The following is a 20,519-nucleotide window of genomic DNA, read 5'->3' as shown; positions in this document are numbered from 1 at the left end:
AATAATACAGTATGTGTACTACTATTCAGATTAGGTTATCATGTAAATATATCTACAATGAATGTCCAATTATTCTTCAAGCTCTATGTATGAGGAAGAACCTCTTCTATTCTTGAGATTTTTTTTAACTTAAGGGTATGGCAAACCTGTCATTAATTTATATATATATTAAAAATAAAATTAAAAAGTTAAAATAACTGCATTCTTTTCTTCAAAAGTGAAAAATACTGCAAAGAAGGGAATGCATTGCATGTATATGATACCCAATGTCATATGTTAGACTGGGAACTGATGCTCTTACAAGTCCGGGACTGGTCAAATTCTTGATGCTGTATATTTGATCTCATATAAATAAGATAAGCACAAGTTTATGGTTAGCTGTAGAAAGCTGACCAATTTGACTATATATATACATTATATATTTATATGCTGTATAGATATATACATATTATATACAACATTCACACAATGAAAGCAAAGTTTGATAGTCATATTAACTAGGAAATTGGATGTAATGTTGTGCTCCATTTGGAGGAAAAATACGTGTTTTATTCAGCAACATTCGAACATGTTATGCAGGATGAAGGAAGAAGGTGCTCCACCAAAACAACTCATGAAGGACAGAGGTTTGAAATATCTTGAAGACACAACTAAAATTACATGCAATATATATGTATGTACTTCTGCTGAGTTGTATTCCTAGTTAAGTATTACATTAAACAGCAAGTTATAACAATAATAAAAATGTTTTTGTATGTGGAATCTCTGTTTTGTTTTCTTTTCTTTTTACTGAGTGAATTACCCTGTGAAATGGATAAGAAATGAAGAAAAAATAGTTTCCCTACAGTAGCCACAGCAGTGAGTGACTGTAGTAATTAGGATAATAATTCTAACTTTCTTTTCCATTGGCCTTCTTGGAAAGTGTGAAGTTCATGAGATGTCTAGAGAACTATTTAACTTGTCCTTGTCTTGTCCACATCTCTCTTCTCCATACAGTTCACCTCTTCTGTTGACTCTGCTTCCCACAGAAGATTTTTATCTTTAACTGCAAGATTCCCTCAGTAATCTGATGAGGATCTCTGAGAAGGCATTTCTCCATATATTTCTGCCATCTAACAGTATTGAAAGGGGATAGGTATGACTCTTTTGTACCCATCTTGTGAAATCAAAATGAAAGAAGCTTGTAGTGATTTTGGGGGGAAGATGGCACCACCAGCACCCAAATATATTTTGATCTTCCATTGCTTTATGAATACAAACCTAGCTGCATGGCAATCCTAGAAAGTATCTGGGAATAGGATAAAGTACACAGGATGCATATTTTTAGCTCCCCAGGACCTCAGAACAGTCTCTCACCCCCAACATGGGGCCAGACAGGGCTCAGATGCAGAAGAAAAAGCCAGTGGTAATGACTGGAGACCATTCCTGCCCTGGTAAATTGGGTTTTGGTGGACAGTCAGTTTGGTAATTTGACAAGTGATTTGAGTGTCACCAAGAGACTGTCTCTTGGGCATGGTGGGTACATCAGCTCTGTAAAGATCCTTCAGACATTGGTAACTGCTACAGGTGGGATATTAATCCATCAACTCCAGAGTAGAAAGAATTAATTTTAATAAGATGTTCCACTCTCCTTTTAAATATATCCTTATTTAATATTTTAATATTTTAACTGTTTCTACCCTCTGAAGACCTTATAGCTATCTTTGCCCTCTGTCTGAGACTTCCCACCAGTGCTCTTTCCTTTGTTGTTCCTTTAGTCCAAGCTCATGTTCAGCTATTTCACCATCTTGCTATCCATAATCTTTCTACAATGAAAAAAAGAAAAGCCACTTTTTCATCCATGTTTTTCTTAAAATAATCAGATAAACTTATGTTTGAATATATTAATTCACTTTTCTTGTATTTAAATCTCTTGCACTCTGCAAACCATATACTTTAATGATAGTGCTGCAAGGTGGGAAAACACTACTATAGATCTTTCACACATAGATCCCAACAGTCAGAAAACACTTGTCAAGATCAAATTAGAGACACAAATAATTACTTGAACTCTTTTTCCAAGCCACCATCTATTTAATTCTGAATCATCTCTTCTGTTCAATTCCATTTCTTCTACTCATTTCCATCTCTTACCCAGCAGATTACCGGTTTCAGTTCCTGCTTTGCTAACCAGCATATCATAGAATTATATGCATAACTTGAATTGTCAGTATACCACTCTGGTCCAAATAATTCTCTCACACACACATTATACCATCCTATAATTGCCAACATATGGCTTCAGGGGGGCCTCAAGATGCTGATGGTGAGAGCTGTAACAGATGGAAGAGGTTTCTGCAAATATGAGGGTTAACTTCCAAATGGGTAGAGTTGCCAATACTATTTGAAATGCAGCATGACAGGCCAAGACTTAAATCCCTTCTTTATATGTTTTGGAGGGCAGTATCCAACCCCACCTTTTTTCCAGAATGTACTTTTTTTTTTTTTTTTTTGTGCATAGGCTTTAAATTCACTTAAAATTACATAAAGCCTACAATAAGAGTACATACAAATCCAGAGCACTGAATCTGTTGTTTGTCTTCCCAGAGAAGGTTTAGATGCATTGACCTCACATATTTTGAAAACTCATCACACACAAGGAAAAGGGGATACAATTGATGCCAAACAGTTCATCTCCCTGATTAAGTCACTAGCTCAGGTTCATTTTTTCACTGCTGGGATGTGAATAAGGTTACCTTTTTCTTTAAAAATGTAGACTCACACTCAATCACAATACCGTCTGAATCTCTCTATATAGCCAGCAGTTATGGTTAATGTAATATCTAGTGGCTTCATCCTCCCCACTCTGGAGAGAGAACTCCAGACAACGTTCCCCAGACCAGTAGTGTTTTTATTCAGTGTTTTTATCTTAGGCCTTTTATTAGCAGAAAAAATTGTGAAGTATAACTGCTTTCTGTTCACTGTGTTCTGGAAACACCCTGAGAAAATCAATACAGAGAAATGCTACTATTTTGTAAATCCATTAACTCTGTTTCTGGCCTTTTGCCAGCCATTGTATGCACTGTCTAGACATGGGAACCTACTTGGCTGCTCCAGGAAATGGACTTTGCCGCCTTCTCCTTGATGGAGCTTGCCAACTTCATTTCTACCAACACACAGAACCAGGGGGAATAATAAAAACAACGGGAAAGATATTAATGAAACAGAGCAAAAAGAGTAGTCCTTTCTTTCTGTCCTTAATCATAGCTCTATTTTTTCCTTCCTCTTTCCTCCTTTGTTTCTTCCTTCTTTCTTTCCTCCTTTCCTACCCCCCCTTACTCCCACCCCTTCATTTTTTCCTTTCTCTGAAGTGTCTCAGCTAACTCTGTGGGTTTCACTCTCTCATTAACAGCTTGCTAAAAGTGCTGAATAAATCACTATGAAAGCAAAGCCTTTGGCTTAAAAATGTGAAGCAATGTAGGAGGGAAGGAGGCAAGGAAGAATGCCTCGAAAAGCTCTTGAGTTAATTCATTGCAGTTTAGAGACCAAAGGCTTTCCTTGACTCCCACCATAATCACTACTATGATTTCACCTGCTGTTGAAAAATGCTCAGGAACAGGGCTGAGCAGGAGTGATTGAATGCATACAGCACAGCAGCGATATTCATAAATGGAAGTGTTATTGGTGGTAGCTGCACCAAATCATTTTCTGTAAGTATAAAAAAAAAAAAAAAAAAAAAAAAAAAAAAAAGGAGTAAGGTCAAAGCAGTTAAATCCCTCCAACACAGAAGATATAGCTCACCTCCCATTGCAAATGTGAAGACTGATAGGTCCAGAGGAATGCCAGCAGCACCATGGCTCAAGAGCTTCTTTCTGTGAAATCCATGTTCTTGGGCACAAATTTAGATACTCCTGGGTCTTTCTGCCAACCTGACTTTTGGGGTAACATGGGCTAAGCTACTAGACTTCAGCTCTCTTGCCAGGATCCAATGGGTAAGGATGAGAACAAAATTCAGTGAATGCAGGTTTAGTTATTAAAATAGTAGAAGTGATATTTCAAATATGGATATCAAATCCCAGATTTTGTTATGTTTCCTTCCTAAAGCAGGAAAAAGTAAAGAAACCAAAAGTTTCCAATGGTTTTAGTTGGTATATTTTCTGTGACACATTTGGAAAAAAAAAAAAATGCAATTGTACACAAGGGTGGGCAAATGTGTTCTGTGTGGTGGATCCCATATCATGCTGAGAAGCCTGGAGTTAGACAATTACAAAATAAAGGGATTGGTTTTAGTGAAACTTTTTCCACTATAAAATTCTGATTTATTAAATTATTATTTTTTGTTTGTTTGTTTGGGGGGTCAGTTTCAAAGTATTGCCTCATTTTAAAAAGTTTTAGGAAAAGTCCAAGTTGTCTTAAGAGACTGCCATAAGACTTTCTTTTAAAAGTTCATCTAAGTTCTCCAAAGACAATCAGAACAATTATGTATTTATGAACATTTATGTAAGTACTAAACTAAAAATTTGCACCCTGTAAATGGAAGCTATGTACAAAAGGGAGGAATATATATTTTAAAAGATAAAGGTTAAAAAGTGTGTTAATCCCTGAGCAGATACAGTTCAGAGCGGAAGAAGTCAGAAAGTGAAAGTCAATGGTGTTTGCAAAGAACTATGAAGCCAACATAGAACAGTTATGAAAGGCAAGAAATGAAGATGAGGTAAGTCAAACTTCAGATGCCGATAGTAAAGTACACTCCTATGGGCAATTTAGGGACATAACTTTCTCTAGGACAGGATCCTTATTAAAATGGTTAAAGTAATCTTTGATTAGAGTAGTCTCTGCCTGTATTAAAGATAGGCAGAGGCAAGGGGACTAGCTCAGAAAACCTCTCAAACAGCTTCCATTAAAAAAGACTAATCCTGACCCAGGTATGCAGTGGCCCCAGGGTTTCAGTCTTTGTGTGATTTTACAGACACAACTGTAACAATAGTTACAGTAACTGCTATTATGGTGGGGGAAATTGTTGCTTAATGATTAAATAGTTACTTGTGCTCACACTTGTAGTCACAAACTCAGATGTACTGCTTTGGATTTGGACTGTGCAAGATATGGGATAAAATTTAGAGGTTGGAGGAAAGGGGAGAAATCCGTTATGTTGCAAAGGATGTATGAAGGAAAAATAATTAAATAATAAATAATTACTTATACTTTCACTCTGCATTCAGGAGTGTCTGCATCCCTCTGGGAGGACATTTGGTTCTTGTAATGGCTACTGCTAATGCTGCAATGTCCAGCCTTGCATGTCCTTGAGCACAACAGAGCAACCCCTTTGAGATACATTTCCTGAGGAAGTAAGAAAACAGCCTTTTTTCCCTGCTCTGGTTGTATCACTCATGGCTGACGTGGAGTTGCCTTTCTCACCCCCCACACAGGCTCTTCAGGTGAAGTGAACAAAATATGTTCCAGTCTTTGCCACTCCAATGCAAACTGGAAAGAGCAGTGCAGCACCTCTCTGCTAACACCTTTTGATATCCCCAACGTGTTAGCTTCACTCCATCACTCCATATTAGCATGCATTTTACTGGCTGTGCTAGGAATGACAGTTTACAATAACATTACTACATATGAATACTAGCCTGCAATGAGACAAGCCTTACAAAGGAAACTGCTAATCTGATTGCAAGGGACTAATGTGGAAAAAGAAAAAAAAAAAAAAAGGCAAGGAAGCTTCTGTACACATTTTCCATTCACATCCTTCCCTCCCTTCTTCCCCTCCGTTATAAATTGTGCAGAAGGGACAAAAAATCTAACAGATTTGGATTCAATTTTATACAAGATGAGGTTCTTCCTGTTACATTGGACACTTAGGTTGTGACTGTGATGGATATAAGCAATGAATACAATGATAAAAAGAAAAAATCCACCCTTGGTTGTTCATTTGTGAGAAGAAACCCTGAGACTTTAGTTTAAAATAATTTCAGTTGCAAAAGCTATCTCATACTGTATTAGCTTTTGCCTATTGTTCAGTTACCTCTTCTAAAGGGTTTATATTTCATTAAGTTATTGGCCTAATCATAAAACAGTAATTCCTAAGGGGCTCAGAAAGTGCTGATTATCTTCTAATGAGATAAAGTACCTCTCATTTCTAGGTCACTGCCTTGAAATCATTGCTAGATCCTCAGTGGCTAAACATGTTCACAATCTATTGATTACAAAACATGTTAATAGTGGTGACTACTGTTGCCCCAGGGCAAAGTACTTAAATGAAGAACCTAGATGAAAATGTAGAACTTTGGTAGGGAAAACTATAGTTTTTATCTTTCATTTCTGCTATTTTTCATCAGGTCAGCAGTTCGTGTGAAACAAATTCAAAACTAACCTTCAGCTCAGACCAAATACAAGCCCAGTAACAGTTTCTGAATACATCTCACCCACGTATTTGTCAGGAAATTGTGTTACTGTGAATTTTTATTTTAATGTTATACCTCTAGTGACATGAGTCAGAAAAGCAATCCAAAACCAGAAACGAAAAAATCAGTAAAAATGAAAATTTCATTTAACACAATTTCATCATATATCCATTGCTTTTTGTATATATTTCCATATGGTGTTATGACAAGTCAGTTGGAGTCAGGCTTCATATAACACACAATTTTAAACATATTTTTTGCAGGGTATCCCATTTCATGGGAAGTTATAGAAATATTTTTTTTTCTAAGCCTAAACAAAACAAAACAGAAAACTAATTTCTGAGTTCTCCATGAATTTGAAATCAATGTCTGATATTTACATTTCTTCATGTTCTTATACGCATATATATGCACAACTGAAAATTCTTTTCAGTCTCACTGAAAAAGCTGAAGACCAGGATTTTGACATTCTGGACACTGTACACAAGCAAGCACAGAAGCTGAAGTATAAATAACTACCTTTTCCTTAGTATAAATATTTTTGCAAGATTTATATTAAAATTTGTATTAAACGTAATTGTGCAATGAGTATGGTTTAAACAGAACAAAAAATGAAATCTGTTATTCTAAACTTCAGGAAAACACTGGAAAGCAATCTTTCTTTCCCAGTCTAGAGCACAGATGTTTGCTGTCCCACTTTTGTGTTGTTCCTCAGGTGGGGGGAGGTGGCTGAGCCTTTCGTTAGTGCCTGGTACACCCATGCCACTCCAGACTCCAAGCAGCAATTGTCCCTTTCAAGGGTTTATGTGACCTGAGCAAGGTCAAGGACCTTTGGAAGGCAAGAAGGGTGCTCTCCTCTCTGCACAGCCAGGGTGCCAGATTCTTTGCACCCCTCTCTTTCAGGAGAACAGCTCTGTGCATTGATCAGCACAATACAGCTGTCCACCCACATAGTTATTAATGGATAATAAACAGCTCAAGACCCAACAAACAGTATTTTTCTTAGCAAGCACCAGCCTGGAATCAATTAAATAACAACAAGTAGGGCTCTAAGAAGTGCTATCAATTGTAAAAGTTATTACACTCTCAGGATGTCTCACTGAAAACTCCCACACAAAGCAATCAGATGTTGACTGCTGCTGCGTCTTAATCAGGAGTTTTCTGTAGGGTCACAGAGCCCCTCCAGCTTGCCTCCAGGAAGGAGTGAGACCAGTTTGCTTGCCAGAAAACCCAAAATGTGCACCTTTGAAGGAAGCTATGAGGAAACAGGTGTTTTCCCATTTTCACTGCTTCATTTAACATCTTACTTTTGGGTGCATGTGAAAAAATAATTGTAGCAAAGCACAGAGCAAATTCATTTGATTTTAAGGCCAGGTAGAAAAGAGTTGGATAGATGTAATATCATCATGCCAGAAAAAGTAAGATGAGATATTTTTTTCCCCCTGGTAATAAACAAGTTATTTTAAAATGTCCAAGCTATGTTCTGTAACATAAAATACCTTCCAACCTGGCTTTATCACATTTCTCATACTGAGTCTGTGATAGCAAAGGAAAAAGGGAAGGGTAACTGACTTCAGGTCACTAGCCCACAGCAAGGGGAAAAAGTGAGTAAGCATATTCAACAGAAGTCAGCAATGTCAAACAGGTCTAATTTCCCGTGCCCACACTTCTGGCGTAATAAACAAACAAACCAGAAGTTTCAGCAAGAATTATAATACAATAAGGTAACAAACCTTACCCAGCATGCCCATGCTTTTTGCCACGAGGGCAGAGAAACAGCCCTACCAAATGATAGAGAAAAAAGACACTACTTAAAGGAGCTAAGAACTTAGGTGGCAACTGAGCAAAGACTTTGAGTATGCAAGTGCTGGGCACTGGCTCCCTGATAGGACAGTATATGAAAGACTAAACAGAGTGCTGGTAAAACACCCCTAGTTCCTAAATGCTTGCAGTTGCATTGCTAGACTGCCTCAGCCTGCTGATGCTGAATGAGAAGGCTCAGTTCATCCCCAGGCTATGCTGGGATTAATTAACTCATAAGCAAATATCGCTCTGTCTGTCTGCAGACCTACCAGCTGGTCTCAGCTGCCCACACCACAGCAAAACAGCATGACCCACCTTGATCCATCCTCCCTATCTTGGGCAGAGCATGCCAGCACAGCTCCTGCATCCTGGAGAGCTCATCCAGGGCTCTGATTCCCAGCCATTCTCTACAGTGGCCAAGTGACCAGGCCATCAGCAGTGTCTCCTTGTATATCATAGCTGAAACACTCCTACTTTTCAGAAGAAACCCTTTGGATCCCAGTGATCCCTTCGTATACAACTATTAGGATACTCAGATGGGGCAGCAGATACCAGTGGATGCCTCAATATTAGCTGGGGCTCAATATTAGCTGGGGCATCAACCAGCTCTTACTTTCCTCCTTGCTTGTCAGTGCCCCAACCACAAGGCTAGGTGGTTAGACTAACTTTGTTTAGTCCATTAAGCGAAAGTGTTTTATCTAGATCAATCATTTCTTTAGAACAAAATGGAAGACGTATGCTTGAATCTTTTTTGTCATGACAGTTAGAGATGAGAACCAGGGTCTTCTAGAGCTAGGCAAGCATTCCTGTGCCATTAAAGTATTGTTTCAAATCTAAGAAACAGAGAGCAAGCTGGGGCAAAGTTGCATCTGTGAGCACAACATAGAAGAAAACATTCAGTATTATCAAGCCTTCTCTTTTTCCACACTGCCTCACTGCCAGCTAGTGAGAAAAAAACAGGTCCTCTGCAGCAAGCCAGCTTTCAGGACTCCCTCTCTAAGGCCCTCAGCTCTTTACAAAGGGAGATCTTCAGGGCTCTTTCATTGAAGGGAAGCATACAAAAATGTCTGGCATTGCAGTGACCAGCTACATTTGTATCTCTAACCCAAGAATTTTATTAATGAGGTAGATGGATGTTTAAGAGGTCTGCAACTGACCAAAACCCAGAAGATCCATTCCTATCTATGACATATAACGGGAGCAATTAAAACCCAACAGAATAATTATAGCAGTAGGAAAAAAATAATAATAAAAATAAAAATAATAATAATAAAAGGGGGGGGGGGGGGGAATATACTTGCTTTCAATGCTCATCATTACTAATGCGTCTGTGTCTGCAGATGATTGTTGCCTGCTGTTTAATTAGAGAGAAATGCAATGCAAAGATAAAATATTTCTGTGGAGGAGTTTCGCTGGTGGCTCTCCCAGCTGGGGACCCCAGGCTGCCACCCAGGCTGCTCCACCACCTGTCCACTGCATCACGCTCTTCAGATCAGGATCCAAGAAGGGTTCTGCTCTCCAGCCCTAGAAGAGAGATGTTTCATATGCAGCTTTATAACCTAATTTCCCAGCCGACCATGAGCACAAAACAAGCTATTAAGGACTACATGCAGAAACAGGCCTGGTAGTTGAGATAACAAATCAACTAAGGCTTCATCAGTCAGCCCCATTTTTTGAATAAAAAATAAGTTATTGATCTCATCTGAACATCCCCAGCCCTGCCACCCTTCCTTTTTCCTCTCTTACCATCCTTCAGCTTTTACCTTTGAGAAAAACTTAGTGACAACCCATCACCTTCAGCTGATGGACACAGGCTTCAGGAGTCACAGAGATGCCAGTGGTGAAGCTCTCAATGTATAACTGGCTGCATATAAGCATGAACTCATGTCTTTGTAGGCAGCAACCATGCTCAAAATATGTTTTGGATCATAATGCCCCTGTTGACCTTTAGGACTATTCAAAGTGAAATAAAACCAGAGAAGGTGGTTTCTGAACCTTTTTTCTCTTCTTGAGTCATTTTTGAAAATAATGAGATTAGGTAATTACTGCAGTTTTCTAGCTGAAAAATGTTTGTTTAGATGGACTTTTTAACGTAGAAATAAAACAACAGTTCAGGCAGAGGCTCACATAATCCAAAACATGTACTGAAGCTTCTTTGAAACTTAATCCATTTGTAAGCTTTGCATTTTACACTAAATAAGGGAATGTTCAAAAGAAACATATTTTTAACAGTGTGTTATATCCATGGCACATTAAAAAACTGTGAGGGATGTCCTTCCAGAATGCTGTCTCTGTGTTTTTATGTACCTCACCTCTCCATATTGCTGGGAGCTTTCCTCTTCTATAGCATGCTTAGTAAGAAAACAAAGGGGACTTAAAAAAAAAAATAATAATAATCAGCTATTTATGACTAAAACCTTCCTATAATCCTTCTCTTTCACCTTTGGGAAAGTTGCAGAGGTACATCTCTGCATACCCTTTAGAAATGCACTATAAAATCCCAGTGTAAAACTGGGCAGAAAAAAAAATATATATAAAATCTTCTACTGAAATCATCACTGATACTGGTGAGTTTTCCCACTCCATCCAGCAGTGAGGTATGTTCTTATGTGAAATATGTGATACTTATTTGCCCCATCAGCTATTTATCTCCCTTTATCATTCTGATAAATGTGCTAATTTGATACTATATACTAAAAACAGCTTGCAACCATCCATATAAACAAGAATCTACAATTTTTTGACATCATCTCTCTCAAACTAAGACTACAATGTAGCAAATCTTGAAGGGAGAAAGCTGGCATGTAAGTTCAGGGACTGAATGCCCTTCGGTAGGAGAGAAAAGTACCAGAAAGTGAGTTCAGATGTCTTTTCTCAAAGTCCTGTCATTCAAGCCCAGAAAACAAGATACAGACATTTTCAGTGTAGGAGTGAAAAATAAATATCTGAGTCAAGCAAGCTATTTGTGTAAAGTTTCTCAAACAAGTTTTATCTGGAGAAGAAGGAAGACAAAGTTTTAGAATGAATAATTTAAATATTTTGATGAAAATGTCAAAAGGAAGCAGTATTTTTGAAAAATCACCTAAATTACATTTTAGTAAGTGAAAAATCTTAAGGAAGGGAATGCAAAAAAGCTTTGCTTCATTTAAATATATTTTGACAGGAAATCTCTTGAGAAATCATTTTGTTTGACCTAGTATTTTTTATTTTAATTCACTGTAATTTATGAACCTGAAAAAGTAACTGCTAAACTTTATCTAGAAAAATAGCAGTATGATCACCTTGTCTGACCTTCTGCATAAGACAGACCATGGGATTCTATCAAATGAGTCCTAAAGCAAGTTCTGAAATTCCAGTTGAATTAAAACTTATTTTATAGGAAAAAAAAATCTTTTTGCTGAATCTTGAAAGAGTTTTAAAATAATCCTGGTTTAATGACTACAGTTGCTGGCAGGTTTAACCCATTTCTCTAAAAGGTGCTTCAGAGATTGATTATCCTTATCTTAAACATTTGACATTGATTTCTGTTCGGAATTTGAATAGCTTCAGCTTCCAGCCATGAGAGCGCTGTTGCAATTTTTTATGCCTTCAGAAGGTTAAATTGTTGTCTCCTAGTAAATCTGATTCACACATAGGCACTTATCTGCTGTGAACAGACACCACTTACCTATAAAGATAAACTGAAAAGACTAAATGTCATGAGTTTTTGTAATAAAGAAGATTCTCAGGACTCCAATAGTTGTTGTAGCTCTTTTTTGGACATTTCAGTTTGCCAATATGTGTTTTAGTTGTTGTTGTTGCTGTTGTTTTTTTTTTTAAAAAAAAAAAAAAAAAAGTGAAGTAGAGCTGATTGGAAATACTGTTTGATTAGAAACACCTTTTCTCCATGAAAGTCAAAGCTTTACATGAAAATATTGATTTACTGGAGATTTCTGAACTGCTTCAGAATTAGATGTACAATGAAAATATTTTCCAGGGACATGGCTGTCACGTGTTCAAATCATCACTGTTCAAAGCAGACATCTTGAATCTAACTCCCATAATCCAAGGGATTGTCCCAATCACTGACTCTAGTGTTCTATGTTGATTGTCTCCAGCTGGAGGAGTTATTTCAGTTTTTGCAACTCAAAACTCAGCAGACCCAAACTGAGAAAACAGTCATTTGTAATGCTATGTAGTGCTATGTAATGCTATGTAATGCTGTGTAGTGCTATGAGAGCCCTATCCTGGCACCATTCCTGGCATGAAAATTTCAGGTTCATATCCCTGATATGAACCAGGTAGAGCAGTTGCCACAGAGCTTGAACCTTGACATGGTAGGAAGAATCATCATCTTGACTGTCCTTCTGAGTGGCTGTCTGACAGGATGAACATGTCCAGGCCCCGCTGTGGGAGCTCTGTGGTGGCAGAAAAAGTAGGCAACTGCTACTTGTGACCACTGAGAAGTGAGTCTCAAACATACCACACAACAAGTACCTAATTTCCATATCACCCCATGGGGACTACAGCCATTTGAGTTTCAGTCCATGGTGGCCCACGGGAGCAGCACCACTGCTTATCTCCAGCTAGCTTGGCTTCCTGTGTGCTTTCTCACTTTCATGCAGCAGAAGTCTAACCATTTCAGTTTTGCAGGGTTAAAAAGAATAGCTACACTCTGAAACTTTCACAGAATCTTTGCTTTCTATATAGTTTTGGTTTAAATACAAAAGCTGTATATAGTCATGCCACATGTGGTGGTAACAGAACCTCTTCTTCTGATTGATCTTTCTCTGTTTACACAATCAAGGACTGCAAACACTTTTTTCTCGCTACTACTCATCCTTAGAGCTCATGTTGCAATGAATATCTACCCTGACCCTGCAGCCCTTTATCTCAATCATGCTTTTCAAAATATAATCTTCTCCTTACATAAATATGATATAGAGTTTTCATTCCTAGATTAATGATTTTACATTTAGCTGTATTGAAAAAATGTGTTTGTTGTTCAGCTGAGCCCCCTACACTGACATCGACATACAGCTTTGGAGAGTTTCCATATGTCTCATCCTTCCAGCTGGAGAAAAGATTTCCATAGCAGATGTGCCTGCGGGAGTTGAGCAAAGGGAAAGTGTTCATAATAAGGAGAATGAAAATAGGAAAACTGGGGAGATTCTTCCTTGCTTGTATACAGGAAGGCAACTCAGAAAACAGCAGTGAAAAGATTTTTAGTCCCTAATTACCTACCAGCTATCTTTTCTATCCAGGAAAACCAGGCCTCTGAGAAAAGTGGAGCCTCCTACGCTTTCCAGAGTCTTCTCTGTCTGCAAATTGGCATTAATGCAGTTCATGCCTCCTGCAGCTTCAGCCCCTTATACAGGCAAACAGATTTGAAAGCCAGTCATGCCCTTCTCCCTGAGAGGGCTTGGGGATAGGGGGTATGTCTGTGCTTTCCCAAGATGTAATTATTGGGCCTCAGGCAAAGAGAAAGAGAGACAGAGAAAAAAAATCTGTGCCTAAAGGCAACCAGCTTCACAGTTCACCTAGATCCTGCACAACTCTTCCAGGTAAAGGAATTATTCAGTTCTGAACTGTTGCAGGCCGAACACATGGGAGCCAGTCTCTTATTTTTCTGAAGCACAGATTGGAAATTATTGGATATTATTATTTTAATGACTAACTAACTTTTGAGGTGTTTTTTTTAGTATTTGTTCTAGCCTTCTAATGCAGAGCAACTTCCCACAATGGTAGGAACTGTTGAAGTGACTGTCTCTGTCCCAGGCAACGTTCAAAGGAGTCTTTTCTGTTTGGCTTGTCCTTTGTGAAGCTGTATTCCCAACTCACCCCATAGAAAATGCAGCTTTTCAAAGATGCACATAAGCAGTTTTGTAGGACTATGCTTTTTATTTGCAAGTTTGCCTTTGGAGTTTGTCTTTTCGATGCACTCATATAGTAGATTATTTGCAATCCATCACCTTGAATGGACTCCTCTCATCAGTGTCTGTTTTTCCTATTTATCTCAGGATGCACAAGGTATTTATTCATCCCCACTTTTACCTCAAGACAACAGTCAATTTTCTTGAGAGAGTGATCCCTGAAGCCTTTAGTGTACTGTTGAGGCTCCTGAATTGCCCCTTCAATCCAGGAGACATCTTTCTGCATGTTTTACTTTTCTTTTCTGTTTTACCGTTCATTCACCTCCCAAAAGCTAATACATTTCCAGGGTCCATAGAGCATGGCCTGCACATTACCTGAATGAGCACAGTATAGCCCTGCATGAAAGAACATTGTATGTATAATTAAGACAATGTGTTCGGGACATACAAGTGTTGTGACTAAAAGATAATCCAGGCTCTCTCAGTCTCTACCGGTAATATGCTTCCACTTCTTATTGAAATATTTTCCTGGTTATTTGTACAGTCCAACTGTACAACATTTCAAAGTGATGTTCTTTGGGAAAATTTTTGAAAATCCTGCAATTAAAAAGTTTTAATCCCAAACTGCCCAACACTCTCACCCTTTAACTATAATGAAAGTCAGGTCTGGTGTTTTTTAAACTTTCTAAACACAAACCAAAACAATTTCCGGTGAAAACGGACAGCTTTTATGAAAGCAACATTAGAGGGAGAGAGTTAATATACACATAAAAATATATTTCCAGAGGAGGACTCTCATTAACTGTAATAGCATTTTTTAAAAATGAGGTGTCTTCCTGACTTCACAAACCACTGCAAATGCAAAGGGAAAATGCAAAGAGCTGTACCAACCCTGAAGACAAATCTGTGGTCAAAGGAAGAAGCTTTAATACAATGTCCCTAAGAGAGACCTAGACAGCTCGCATTGGACAGCAGTACCTCTCTGTCACCCATTTCCCAAACCTGACTCTGAGCCTCCAGGCCCTCCAGCAGCAAGGTGGCACAGGCTGTGGTTGCTGTTGCACAGCTACACAGACACACCACCATTTCATACTGGGAAAACAACCAGTGTCGTGGCAAATTAACATGAACCCCTTTTCCAGAATGGGGAATTTCTTGATTACCATAAGATGCAACCTCAATAAAATATCACAAGAAAGAGTATATTTCTGACATTTCTAGTGCTTTCAGTTGTTTTTTTTTAATTCACTCATCCTCACCAGGAACAGCTATCAGGAGTGTGGGAGGACAAGTCCTGCTAACCAGAAGAAGCCTCCAAGGGCAAACAGCTCTGATACAGGCTTTTGAGGAAGAGGGAAAGACAATCCCCAAATGACGTAAATCTTCAAAGGGTAGCATGAACACTATTCTGGGCAAAAGCAAAGTGTGGTTGTCTCCTCCCTCCCACCTCCCCATCCACTTCACAACATTTTAACATCCCCTTTACCTCTGTTTTCAGCTCCTAGACCAGACAAAATTGTAAAATTGATTTTTCTTTTTTTCCCCTTCACTGAAGTGTTGTTTATGGACTCCTTTGTGCAATACCTTACAAACAAAGCCAAAAACTGGTCTTGATGAAACTGAAGAAAATGAACAGTGGATGAGTTAGGGTGAATACACAACATGGGTAAAATACTGGTAACCCTGTGAAAGTCAAGATGGAAACAGAAGAGTGGAAACAGTCATGCAGAGCTACTAGCTTACCTTTCCAGTTCTTATGATTTCTGTGGAGAATGACTACTGAAGAGTACCCTCCAGCTGAGGTGAATCAAAGAACTCAAGCAGCTTTTTTCAGCCTTTCACAGAAAACAGCTGATTGCTGAGGAAGAAATGTAGTGGATTTTTACTAGCACTAAGAACACAGGACTCCTTCCATTTTAAGAAACTCTTGGTTGCTGTTTCTAAGCATTATAGAAATGATTGGGCCAATTGAGATAAGCAGAGGGTAGAATTCAGCCTGGCAGTAGTTCATTTCCTCTGGCAATGCTCTCCTGATCACCAAAATACATAGGACTAGATAAATATCAAGCTGGAATTTTATTTTGAGAAAATACTTGAAGCTTTACCACTTGTTTTCTTCTTGTATTAGTTTCAAAGCCAGACCTCTTAAAGATATTCAGTAACATCAGACAGACTGTGCTCAAAGCTTGGAACAGGATGGAGAGGAACCAGGCTCAGGTCCCTGCTGCTCTGGAATTTGCTTCATCCCAAGCACAAGCTCCACACAGCAAGCTATAATGTCAATATCCATCAGGTTATACATTTGGCAATGCTGCATATTCCTTGTACATAAAAAAATAATAATAATAATAAAAATAATAATTATAAAAAAGTAAAAAATGCGTAAAGGTGAACATGAGCCAGATAGGTTCTTCCTCTCTCAAATGTTGACATTAGCTGAGAATCAAGAGAGTTCAAGCAACCCACACCAAGCTACAGCAGTGGATAAAAAGAATTTTTGTTTGAAACTATAGACATGCAATGCAATAACTAATAAATAACATTTTGTACATATCCTGTCACATGGAGATTTAAAGGATATGCAGCCAACAATTGCATTTAAAAGAAATTGACTTAATAAGGCAGAAAATATTACTGAGGATACCTATAATAATTAGCTAAAGTCAAAAAGGGTATTTTTAAAATACCAACAGATGAAAACCTTTACTTGAGCACAAGCTTAGTGAAAAGAGAACACCTTCTCCATTATGGGGTTTATTTTACTTTAATTATTCACATAAATTTAGTTCATTATACATTTTACATAGGGTAATCAAATATTACAGTAGTGCTTTATCTTAATCTAAGATATAAAACACATTTACCCACTGCTTCATTATCAAACCAAACTCCTCTGTTTCTAAAGTTTCCTAGCTATCTAGCTTCCTGATACGCTAATTAAAGTTAAGCTATTGCTACTCATTCATGAAAAACTGCTGTTCCCATTCTTATCTTGTTCTATCCCTAACACTGATTTACTCCTGCTTTGACCAGAAATCCATTCTGACATTCTGTCTTTGCAAATCTGTGGTAACCTACTAAAAAAAAAAAAAAAAATTACACTAAATTTTAAAAGAAAATACTAATTTAATGAATGCTTCTAATCTGTAGCTAAGACAGTTTCACTTTGAATTAGCATAAAGGATCCAAGACATGTCCCCTCTAGGATCCCTCTGGGCTTTTAATGTCATAAGTAGACAATCAAAGTACAAAACAGGGTGCCTCCAAGTAATCTAAAATTTATTTCAGGCAGAACCTGTGATTTTGCTCTTCATCCAGAGCATACTGCTGCATTAATTGTGAATGGAAATTTATGCATATTCAAATTCCAAATAGCCAGCAGGCTTTGGCTGGATTTTCTTTTGTCCCTTCCATTAAGTAATCATGAAAATTTTAGAAGCTCAGTTTTGAATAAGAAATCAGTTCTTTATTGATTAAAGAATTGGTAGTGAATCACCAAGGTAGGTATATTAACCCTCTGATGATAACATGTCCTTACATTGTCATATTATCATGGGCTGTATCCCCAGTTAATTCAGTGAAAGGGCAGAGAAATTCCAATTTCCCCCAGCCTAGGGGGGGAAGGAGCTGCTCAGCTCTGCTTTACACTCAATTTGCTTTCAAGTCTGTACCAGGTTAGATGTAATTACTGTCATGTCTAAATAGGGTCCATTTTGCATTCCTTTTGAACTGCTATGACTAAATTATGCTTCAATATGCAAAACATTAAGCCTAAAGAGCCAGATTTTACCTCTTTATAACTTTTTAATCCTATTTGCTTAATTATAAAATAGAGGAATAGAAACTTGGACTTTCCATTTTATGTCCTGTATCCCAGGGATGGTACTGGATTCTGGCTCACTTTGCATTTTGTCTGTACACTGTGAGAGGGAGGTGGGTAAATTGGGATACTGGGACTATAAACATGAACTTTCTTCTGCTTGTAATGCATGCATGTCTCAGGAAAGTGTTGGGAGCAGGTGGCTTTCTGAAACCAAGCACTACACAAGCACAAGACATTTAAAATACCCCCCACAATTTCTTCACCTCAGCACTCTCCATTTTCACCTGACAGAAGTTGCTGAAGGGGTTGATTCCTAATGCTTCAACTCCCAAATCACCATTTGTGATTGCATCACAAATGCAATCAATATTGAGGCTGATGTAATTGGTAATTCCTTTGTAGGCTTTAATGGGGAAGGTTTTAACAAACACCACTTTCTCCCTAGTATTTTTTTATCTTTTTTTCCTGTGATTTCAAGAATAAATTAAATGTTGTTCTTTACATGTGGAGAGTTACTACTTAACTGTAGTCACCTCCCTCCATACATATCCACAGTCTTCTAATACTTCTACAAGGCAGCACACAAAACAAATATTAGTTCTAGGCAACAGAGGAGGGAAAATAAACTTCAGAAAAACAAGTGCACTTATATAAGTATTTGTCATATATTGTTGCAGGGTCCAGCAAAATCTAATGAAACTTCAAGAGGAATTTAGAAAACTATCACATTCTGTTACTCTGCAGATAGTTTCAAAGGCATGGAGCTAACAGAGAAGGCCCTTGAAAAATAAAATAAATATATCTCTTTAAACTGAGTGAGCTGCAGTTTTTCAAATTATTTGGAGTATTTTATTCCTACCAAATGTGAGAAGAATAGGAAAATTTGTTCCTCACAGGGAAACAGTTTATTCTTGATAAGTGACCCTGGTTCTCAAGCAAATGAGAGAATTACAGCTACGCTTGTCCTGGGAATGGTATGTGCCCCAGATGAAAAGAAAGAGATCCAAAAGTCCCAGGTGTTTCCTACCTATCTTCTACGTTCCTGGAGACCATGAATTACAGGTATCTATCAGGAAAGGGCCTGCTAAGCTCTTCCTCACTTTCCTTCTCTCTAGGAAATTGCCAGGTCTGTATAATGTACAACCCCCCTTTTTAATCCTCTCTTGAGGTTAATGAGTTGCCCTGAATACTAACATGATAAATGTATGAGGTTAACACTTGGTTAATCATTCTTCCCTCTTTGGATATTACATTCTGAAGGTGAGTACATAATAAGATTTTGTACTTGTATGGTTACAGTGGAATAGAAATACCTTGGCTTCATATTACATGGGCTTGTTGGTATGTGTCTATGTGCTGATATACATTTTGTATGTAAGCATATAGGTACATGTATATACATGTGGGCACACTCTGTGAGTGTGCGGTGAGTGGCTTACTTTTGCACAAGAAATGAATCTTATTGTTTATGAGTGTTTATCTGTTATGCACTGAAACTTTCAAGTTATACACAATCCTTCAGAGGTTCCCACAGCCATGTTGTGATTTTTTTTTTTTAAGCAAACAGTTGCTGCACATAGGAATGCTACAAGGGAAAAGGAGAACTTGTTTCCAGTGTCAGTTTATCCACAATAAAACCACTTTCACTGCCTCACCATAGAAATAAATCTGGGATTTGTAACTACTCTACAGGTTATCCTGAAGTAGTCACTGACACGTTGACAAATGAACTATACTCATTCTTGCCTACTGCTAGAGCTGCAGGGAACTTCAACTTCCTTGAGAGACAGAGGAAATAGTAAGGTGGAATTGTTTGAATATTATCAGTTAAAATCTTACAGTATGCCTGAAATTCATCTTCTCCGTGATTCTTGACTATCTATACTGCATCTAGGTAGTTTTATGGGTCTCCTTGTATCACCTCTGAGCTATGTCAATTCCCTATCAATTAAAAGAATTTTCTCAGTGTGGAAATTAGAGATTAGCAGATACCACTCCATCAGGATACAATAAGGATGACGTTTGAGAAACATTTTTGACTTGTGATCTTTTCTCTTCAGTGCTGCAGTACAGCTGTTTCAGAAAGATTTCCAAAGATAGAGACTGAAATCATTTAAGATGTTGTGACACATCTTTCATTACCTCTGTTAAGTGCACTTTCAGTGTAATGATATGTCATGATAGATTGTAAAAGAGTACAACAATTGTGCCAAAACTAATAGAAATTATGAAATCAGGAATTTGAAGTTAATATAGAGATTAACTTAAGCTAGAAGAATTCTTAAAAAAAAAAAAAAAAGCTAGATAGCTTGATAGCTAGTTTTTATCTTTTTCTCTTACATTTTCTTGCTCTTTCTTTCTTCTGTACTTTAATTAAAGTCTAGTTCAAATCACTGAAAAGATGTTTCCCCAACAAAACCTTCAAAATATTCTATTATTTTTTTGGTAAATTCAAATTGTTTACCTTGGGAGGGCTGGGGGAGGATAGGTGGGGGATGGGGGGATGGGACAGGACAGAAAAAGCTGTAGGTAGATGATAAAAAACAATAACTGCATGTGGCCACTAATTTACTGATCCAGCACACCAGAGATGGAAATATTCACAGTGAATTTTTGATTTTCTGTACAGTATTAAAAATTTGGAAAAAAAAAAAA

This window comes from Oxyura jamaicensis (assembly GCF_011077185.1).
Source record: "Oxyura jamaicensis isolate SHBP4307 breed ruddy duck chromosome 1 unlocalized genomic scaffold, BPBGC_Ojam_1.0 oxy1_random_OJ72881, whole genome shotgun sequence".
Taxonomy (NCBI): domain Eukaryota; kingdom Metazoa; phylum Chordata; class Aves; order Anseriformes; family Anatidae; genus Oxyura; species Oxyura jamaicensis.
This window is presented reverse-complemented; position numbering follows the sequence as displayed.